This window comes from Vigna unguiculata, chromosome 5 (genome assembly GCF_037176805.1).
Source record: "Vigna unguiculata cultivar grain cowpea cultivar isolate G323 ecotype 2 chromosome 5, ASM3717680v1, whole genome shotgun sequence".
In the NCBI taxonomy this organism is placed as follows: Eukaryota; Viridiplantae; Streptophyta; class Magnoliopsida; order Fabales; family Fabaceae; genus Vigna; species Vigna unguiculata.
In genome coordinates, this window is record NC_140796.1 from 23,191,471 (window position 1) to 23,201,520 (window position 10,050).

General features: G+C 32.6%; 1 long non-coding RNA gene across 1 annotated transcript; it reads right to left on the reverse strand.

Annotated features, from left to right (window-relative positions):
• Positions 1–189: 189 nt before the first annotated feature.
• Positions 190–9,626, reverse strand: LOC146886248 (uncharacterized). The gene is made up of 3 exons (XR_014995406.1): positions 1,271–9,626; positions 1,083–1,146; positions 190–991 (listed from the first exon to the last, which is right to left on the reverse strand). It is a non-coding gene; the product is annotated as an uncharacterized LOC146886248 (long non-coding RNA).
• Positions 9,627–10,050: the final 424 nt, after the last annotated feature.

Sequence of the window (10,050 nt, forward strand, 5' to 3'; positions counted from 1 at the left end):
ATAACATTATTTATGGATATTTCATAATGTCATTTCTATGAGTTAAGTAGAGTAGAACATCTGATTAATATATATATATATATATATATATATATATATATATATATATATATATATATATATATATATATATATATATATATATATATATATATATATATATATATATATATACACGAATGTGAAGGAATGAATAAGGTAGGATTTGTCAAGTCAAATCGTCTACTACCAATAATTCAATAGAAACTTGAATTAGCATTTATAAGAATATACATAAAGAAAAAAAATATTTCAATACAAAAAAAATTGTTAATTAAAGCAATTATTTGGGGTATAAAATGGCGATTTTAACTGTCATATTTTGTACGTATGGCGGGTTCGGGTGCCGCCATATATTCTACCGTCACAATGAATAATATGGCGGTCTTGAGCAAAACGTCGCAACACTTGTCATTAAATGCACTGTACAAATAATGCCAGTTCTAACCGTCTTATTTTGTACGCAAATAATGACAGTCGAAATTGTCGTAATTTGTTTATTTTAAAAAGAAATCTAATGTGAAATATGACACTTAGAAATGTTATTTTTTGCACTTTATTGACGCGTTATACGGTGTTTCAACTACCATAATTTGAATGTGAAATCTTTTTTAATTCAATTTTTATTTAATCTTCTTTCCATAATCATTTAACTTGTTTTCCATTATTATTTAACCTGCTTTGCTTAAAATTAAGAACAAAATTAAAAACACAGACAATATTTTGATCATTAATATTTTCATTCATAATTCATATTAAAAAATTCAATGCTATGGAATAACAACCAAAAGATTGTATATTGAAAACAAAAGAAAAGGTCTTATAACTATGTTCCTATAGCTATGTTCCTATAGCTATATTTTCCTATAGCTATGTTCCTAACTACTATTTTCTGCACCGCTTGATCTTCTTATGCCAATAGGTGATGGATCACCACTTCCAACATCAGGTACTTGTAATAGAAAAAAAAATGAAGTTATTCAAATTCATATGTGTATTATAATAAATTTATGTAATTTGTTAAATAAAATATTAAATTTTACCTGATTAACCGAGGGATGTACCAAACCAGCAGCCATAACAACAAAATGCTCAGGAACGTCATCTCTAGAAGGAATGTAGGCAACCAATATTTGCATTTGATTTTTGAGAGATGTGAGATCATTTTCCATTTTCATAAATTTTTCATCTGTATTTGTTGATGTTGCATTACATGAAGCAAAATTCATACCATTTAACCTTGTAGTGGATTGCTTAAATGCAAGAGTGGGACGAGCTCCATGTGACAATCCTCTGACCCGACCTAGATGCTCCTTACTAACTATGATACCAATCGGATCATTTGGAGATATATCTGATGCAATCTCTGGGTTATTCAACATTAGCTCATCTATTTTTTTCCTGCATTAAATTGGAAGTGAAAAAGACCACCAAACAAACAAATTATGACGACTTAAAATGATAAACCAACAACCCAACAATTAATCCACACTCAAATAAGCAAATTGAAAGTGATCATATAAGTTGAACTACTTGGGGAAGAGAAAGGTGTTTTTCTCATCAATTATCTTAAATTTTCTGAGAGTGCATAAGTGTTGTAATACTGGTAGCAGAGTAATCAAATCTGTCACCAAAAACTAATCTAAGAAAAGTGCCATGGACAATAGAACAAGTTTCAATACTGGCAGATTAGTCAATAAAACATGGACCAAGAAATTGGAGCATAATTCAACAAACAACCTCTATTTAATGCTCACAAACGAAATTGCTTAGAAAATTATTTATGTTGCCAATATTAGAAGTGAATACATAAGACACAAAACACATGAAATGATTCATGTGGATGAAACAAGCATGAGTGTATCAGGGACAATATCACATTTCTTCAACCTGTTGTATCATCATGAGTTTTGAAGATATTTGTACTTCCATCTTTTTACTTCTTGACCTTGTCATAGGCCCCTTGAATTGTCATTTCCTCTTCTAATTTGTCTTGTACGATTTCCATGGATAGTCCTCTATCACCAACTCCAAAGAGGGAAGCCTAAAATAGTCTAGAAGAGAGAACTAGTATAGGAAGAACCCCAAGACTAGTAAAGTGGCAAATGTGGTAGAATCTCATTACTAATCGCAAAATTGAAATACAAGTGGTGAAGGACATTATTATAGACCAGAAACCTTAAAGGTGTTTAGAAAAGGAGAGGAAAAAAAATTCAAGCTCAAATTATAAATTATAAATTGTAAATTGTAAATTGTAAATTGTCAATTATAAACAAAGTTGATCTATGGATAGAAGCCCCTCCAGCAAAGGTTTGAGATATATTAGCAATATCTAGGATCTTTCTAAACAATTTAGGTTTTGATTAACCAGCTCTAGTACCAATTGTTAAAACAGATATGTCTAATATACACAAACAAAAGGGGGATGAATTGGATTTTCAAGATTTTAATTTGTTAAGCAATTCTTGAAACAGTGTTCAATGTTTAACAAACACTCTAGCATATTAGGGAATGCGCATATAATGGATTATTTCAGAACCATCAAAGAAAACAGTAAAGATAAGAAAAGAAGAATCATCAATTTTATACTGATTTGATTTAAACTTGAATCTACGTCCAGTTTTCTTCTAAGCAACCTAAGCTTAGAAGATTTCCATTATTTCAATAAAGTTTCAAGAATTACAAGTGTTAAATAATACTATACTTTAATGAACCAAGAACTTGATACACTAATCAAGAATTATCTTCAATAACAATGCTTCACACAATTGCAATCAATTATGCACCTACACAGTGAATACACTATAAAGAAAGGAAATTCAAAGAATTAAAAGGAACGAGCACACCTACTTACGCAGAAGATATAGTCAATCCCTAGTGTCAAGCTTGAACTCCCTATATCACATCCATCTTGATGACTCCTTGAAGAACGTTTGAAGACCCAATAGATTGTTAACTTAAGAATGTGTTCTCTCCGATTTCAAAAGTAGTTTCGTATTTTCAAAATGAATCAAAGTTGGTTTATAAAGAAACCACTACTGTTAAGATTAATAGACTAGGGTAGTAATCTAATCCATTACCAACGTCATATTTTAAGTTTTGAGACTCCAATGAATAACTTAATGGATTAGATAAGTAGGCTAATCCATTATTGAGCTTTTCTTACTTTCAGTCTTATCTTTATCAATTGTGTTAACACTCACCATGATTAGATTGGTTGATCTAAAGGATTCTAAGCTTGGCTTACAGTGATTTTAAACATGCACCATTATTTTCTTCATGAATGATCAAACCTACTCCTAGTATCAATGCTAGACCACGTTCACTTGACTTGGACATCATCAAAAACTCCATATCAATAGGGTGGTACACTCCCCCTTTTAATAAAGTTAACCTTCCATGGGAATGAACTTTCTCTTACAAGATCATATATCCCAACCCCTAATGAGAATCATCACAATAAATCTCAAAAGGCTTATTTGTATTAGGGATTACTAAAACTGAGGCACTTGTCAATCTTCTCTTGAGTTCTTGAAAACTCTGGTCACATTTATACATCTACGCAAATAGTTGATCTTTGCAAGGAGTGTTACCATCTTAGAGAATCCTTCCATGAATCTCTTGTACAACATGCTAATTCCTTAAAACTTCTTATCTTAGTCACATTCTTAGGACACTCCCATTGAAGCAATACATCTACATTGGTTGGGTCCATTGATATCCCCTAAGCTTATATTGCATGTCCTAAGAAGTGTACTTTTCATCTAAAACTCACATTTGGATAGTTTAGCATATAAATGTTTCTTCTTAAATTGACCAATAATGTCTTAAGATGCTTTATACGCTCCTTTTGAGTTTTGGAGTAGATATTGATGTAGTCTATGAAGATCATGACAAACTTATTCAAGAAGGGTCTGAAGATCTTATTCATGTAGTCCATGAACATGGCTACTGCATTTTTAACTCCAAAGGGCATCACAACATACTCATAATGCCCATAATGTGATCTAAAAGTCGTCTTATGCACATCCTTATATTTCACAAGAATTTTATGGTAGCCAAACCTCAAATCTATCTTGGAGTACACCACTACTCCATGTAGTTGATACACCAAGTCATCTATCCTTGGTAGTGGATATTTGTTCATGATAGTTAGTTTATTCAACTTAATGTAATCCACATATAGTCTGAAGTTGTTATCCTTCTTTACTAACAATATTGGTGTCCCCCATGGGGATACACTTGGCCTGATGAATTTTTTCTCCAACAAATCTTCTATCTACTTTTTTAGTTCCACAAGCTCTAGAGGAGCCATTCTATATGGAATTGATAACATGGTCCTACTCCTAACACCAGATCAATGTAGAGCTCGTTCCCCTTTTGTAAGCAACCTAGTTACCTGTTTTGGGAATATGCCCATATATTCTTCAACAACAAGTATCTAACCTTGCCTTTTTTTCTTGCTCAACTTCCATATAAATCAAAACTTCAAAAGGCGATGTGTCATCCTTTAATTCTAAAAAAACCTTGATGTGCAAATAACATCTCTAACTCTTTAGAGTTTATAAAAAAACACTCTCTCCAGATCACAATCTATAAGAATGTGATTGACAAATAATCAATCCATTTCTAAGACTATATCCAAGTATTGTAGAAGTAAGAAGATCAAATTGATTTTCAATCTACTTCCTTCCATAACAAGAAGACACTCAGCACATACCGAAATTGTGGTTACTACATTAGAGGCTGGAGTCGGTACCGATAAACCATACTACAAATCTCTAACAAGCTTCAATGCTAGTGTCCAAAAACACAATAATACAACTACACCAGATACATATATATACTTCATGTAGATTAGATTAGACTAAAAACAACAAATAACTCAGTTATACTTCTCCTAGGTTATAGGTTCTCCATCACCTGCACCCTTGCCTCCACACGCCACAATAGCGATCATTGCAAAAAAAACGAACAACCAACAACAAGGAAGGGTAAGCTAATAAAAACTTTGAGTATACACAACATATAATTAACTTTTCACATAAAAGATCTGAAATAGCAATTATACTAATCGCATCTAACAGCCAAACTTGCATGCCTTACACAATGGCACACATCTACACATAGTAAATCACATGAAAAAACATGGACCGGATATAAAGCAAAAACTTTGACTAGCTTTGATAAAGGTATAGTGTTCTACAAAAGAACTAACCTCAAATCAAACATTCTATATGATTGATCAATGAATCGTGATTGATTGAATAATATTATTGCTTTAACGATTCAAATGCAGAATCAAGTTGTACAAAGTTTCCTTAACATGAAAATTGGAGTGTTGAAAAAAGCAAAATTTAAATCATGTTTGAGCTTAATAATTAAAGGAAAAAAAGATATTCTAAAGAGCATAAGCTAATCCAAAATTGAAGCCTTGAAGTATGATGTTGAAGATTTAAACTAAAGAATCAAATTAAACAATTTATCAATGAAGACAATCAACTCTCACTCTAAATATCTTCCTCTACATGAGTCCAATGCTTAGTAGAGTCAAGATAATCTCACTTCGAAATCTGACATCAATACACTCCACACATCATCCAATTGGTAGCATTCCCACCTTAGGAATCACTACACTCTCATTTCCAAATCATATATATCAAGCCAAAAAGAGTTTCAACTAAAATCAGAGTATATACATCCATGTTTAATTTAAATTCACATAAATGTCATTGTAAGGACCAAGGAAATAAGGTCTTTTGATGGAGGACTAGACAACGTGGAGTCGTTTGAGTGTTAGATGAGTGTGGGGTCAAGCGAGAAGGTGTCTTAAGGCTAGTAGACACATCTAGGTTAATGTGCAATTGTGTGGTGAGCATTACACATTGTGAAGTGTTAGGCACTAAGGGCGTTCGATGTTATGAGCATCAGACACTACAAGCAATAGTGGTAAAGACCCATTTTAGAGTTTAGCAAATATGGCGTTTTAGTGGTTAAGAAAACTCTAGGAAGATTTCATCTGGATATTAAGATAACAATGTTATCTAGATGTGAAGGTGCACTTCCAAGAGTTCAAGAAAAGAGGAGAAGCTCAATTGATGAAAGCAAAAACAAGAACACTATGAAAAATATAAAAGGCTGAATAGAAATATGCATAAGGAACCAAAAGAGAAGAAAAGATGAACAAAGATTGAGGATAGTAGAAGGGAGGGGAGCTCAAGATGAAGGCATACCACTTAAAGGAGCATTAAAGCTCACCAACCAAAGATTAGTGGTGTATGCAGCCACTTGAGAGCTATTCTCAACATAAGGCAAGATGAAGAAGACACTCCTAAGAAGATCCTCTAACAAAGGTGGTCAAATATAGTGTTTTATTTTAAAAAATATTCAACTATTATAATAGTCTGGGAGAGCCCCTTTCATAAGTGAAGGAAAGGGTCTCCTTGCAAAAATACAAAGTAGAAGGGTGCAACTACAAAAAGACAAACAAGTAAACTAGGTCGAAAGGCGGTGTCTTGAATTGGAGAGAACCCTAGCTTGGCCTACAAGCTACCTAGGTGGCGCCTTTCACCTACTAGATGGAGAAGGTTAACCTCCAACCCAAGTAGTGCTACACACCTCCAAGTTGGCACTAGCTTGTCCTACAAATCAAACAAACAAAAGAGTTAGCATATCAACTTAAGTCAAGTCAACTATGGTCAACAAAAGTCAACTTAAGAAAAGTCAACATAATGAAATAGAAAATAAAAATAAAGAAGAAGGGTTAGAGGCCTCTCTTCTAGTCATGCTTCTTGGAACTCTCCTTGGAAGGTCCTCTATTGCTTCATGGTGAATCATGAACTCATCATCTTCCCCTTCTTGAAAAGAATTTAATCACGAATTCTTAAACCCTACATCAAAATGAGAAAGATCAACCACATTAAAAGTGTGACTCATGTTATAGCTAGGTGGTAAATCTAATTCATAAGCATTATTGTTTGTTTTCCTAACTACTTGGAAAGGGTCATCCTTTGAGTAGGGAACCTTTTCTTTCTCAAATGGAGCCATACCCATCACCCTCTTTAAAGGTGACATCTTTCCTACCTTCATTGGCAAACATTTGGTATTGCGCAGCCTTCCTCTCTATATTGTTCCTAACTTGAGCATGCAAGTCTTGGATCATCTTGGCATTGTTAAACCCTATGTCGCACTAAGATATAGCAAACAATTCCAAAATTCCCCTAATATAGTATAGCAAAATTTTGTGTATCAAATCCAAGGTGCTTATTAAGTATAGTTTGTATGTTATTCTTGCAAACATGAGAATGCAATGGGGAAATTAAAATGTGAAATGAATGAATGAAATACTAAACTGCTCTAGATGTATGCTATGGAAATATTAAAAAATGCTACGGAAGATGCACGACTGTAAGCAACTAATCTAAACTATCTTCCTAAAATGAATTATACAACTAAATGTAGATGAAAATGAAAAATTTTGATCTATGCTTATGAACCTAAAACTAGCAGGATTTACTACCTTTAGAATGGAGCTCTACTATAGTGTTTTTATGCCGTACAATACTACCTAGATAAATACCTAAATGAATGCTTATGTAATTCTAAAATGGCTAGTAAGAATGGAATAAGTTGCGCAATTACAGAGAAGAATTGGAAACTGAAAACTGCTTATAGACTCCTAAAAGACAACAAAGCTAACATTACAACATTTTGGTGTAATTATCATGCAAATTTATAATGTTTATCTATGAATGAATATGCAGTGCATGAATTTCGAGCAAACAGGGCTATAGAATCCACTAGTGTGACTCACAAAAGGCAATGACAGTAGTGAAGCTTATTAGCCTAACCAAAAAACGCAAACTCGATTGGCACAATGCAGCTACACCACTATTATGCAAGCAAGCACAAGAACAAATAAGAAATATTAAGAAAAGTCAAGCAATGCATTAAAAATATGCCACTTGGATTTAAAACTTAAAACCAAACCTTGAACCAGTGTTGATTAATCAAGACAGAAAAAATAACAAGTCACACTAGTCTTAAAAGATGCAGTTAACGAAAATTATAGCCTAAAGCTGAATAAAATGCACAATTCAAAGAAACTATATCTAAAACAGCTAATCTGCACTAATCATGACCTGAAAATTAAACCAATATTAAAGTTATATTTTATACAGAGAAATTGAATCAAAAATGCAATATGATAGTGTAAATAAGATGCCAAAACTGAACTAGTGCAATGTAATGGACAATCCCAAAAATACTTATGATATGCCAAAACAGAAGACAATCTTGGAAAGGAAGCTAAAATGTAGAATCAAAATTACAAACAACCAATGAATGCATAGATTCTAACAAACATCATGCTACGCATGGTTACCTAAAAACTCTATGCAGAGAAGTAAAAATTCCTAAATTGGTATTAACTAGTTATGCGTGAAAACTGGAAATTGAAAGGAGTGTACAGCTAAATCAGAATTGAATTTGTTACTCTAGTGCAGATGCAAATGCAGTACTAACTACTCTGTAAATGCAACTCATGAGGGATATGTGATTCTAGATCTTACACCAATGGTGATAACCAGTTATATGTATTATGCAGTGAACTAAAGACACCTACCTAAACCACAAAATGCGCAGGGCACACTAATCTACAATTAGGTATCCAATATATGCAAGAAACTGAAAATTAAAATAAATGTAGTGAAGAAACTTGAAATCATGAATCTGATATAGATGCTGAATGCAATGCATGTGCAGTAAGAACTTGAAATCACAAAACAATAAGAATAGAGTTTAGGGCGGAATTTAAAGGAAACAAGATTAGAACTAAAAGAAAAATAGAACAAGAAAAGCACAAAACTATCAAGCAAAACTGAATATCAAAACCGAAAATGAATTTCTAAACTTAATTGGTTAATTCAATTAAAGTCTGTCTCAAAAAGACATTTTGGAACAAAATAGGCCCACTTTGAGGTCCTGTGGGTTTCTGATTAGAGACCAAAGTACTTACAGATTCTATTTCCAAATTTTCGGTTAAATTCAACAGCATAAGTTTGAATTAAGATTGAAACGGACAAGAACTAAGCCTAAGAATTTCAACTACCGAAACTAAAAAAAAAAAAAGAATACATGCCATAAGATACATAGTAAAAATCAGAATAATGAAAACAAGACCAAAGCACAATTGGGCAAGAAAGGAAATCAAAATATGATTAAAATTCAGACTATCATAAGAACTTAAACAGAAATTCACTAAAGCAGAAATCTAAAATGCAAGAGTACATGGAAGATTACTCAGAAGAAGAAGCTCTTGACTCTACTAGCTCTCCATCTATATTTAAGACTCTCTTCTGAAAAACAGAAAAAGAAAGAACTGAGACCTAATCCTATGCTTCCCAAAAGACGCCAATCTGAACCAGTTTCCAACCCCTTTTGTTCCGCACCAACACCCATCTGAATTAGCATGAGACCTTCAAGCACCATTGGTCATCTTCGTTCAACAACTAGGTTAACCTTCGAAGGAAAAATTGATTCAATTGGCCGCGGGCTCTCTCCTCAAGTGCAACTGTGCGTTTTGATTAAAGAGGAAAAGGTTCAAATACTTGACCAGCCTCTATGTAGGGATATTTCTGTAAATTCAGAAAATTCAAAGAGGGTTAAAGGTGTAAGAACAAAAACAAAAATAAACCTATCTAAACAAAAAAAACAATTCTATTTTATTCCTTATTTTTAAGTTTTATATTTAATTTGGTCCTCTAATTTTATTTGAAGTTTTAAAAAATTTCTAATTGTTTATTTATTCAATTCAATTCTCTAATTTTTTAAAAATGTTCAATTTACTCTTTTCAGTTAAATTAATATTAACATTGTATCGTTCCCGTATAGTGTCACGTATTATGTTATTGTCAATAACCGTGCTTATTTTTAATTTAGTTCCTTTATTTATAGTTTCGATTCATTTTGATCTCTTTTTTTTAGACTTAAATATGTTTTTGGTCCCTCAAG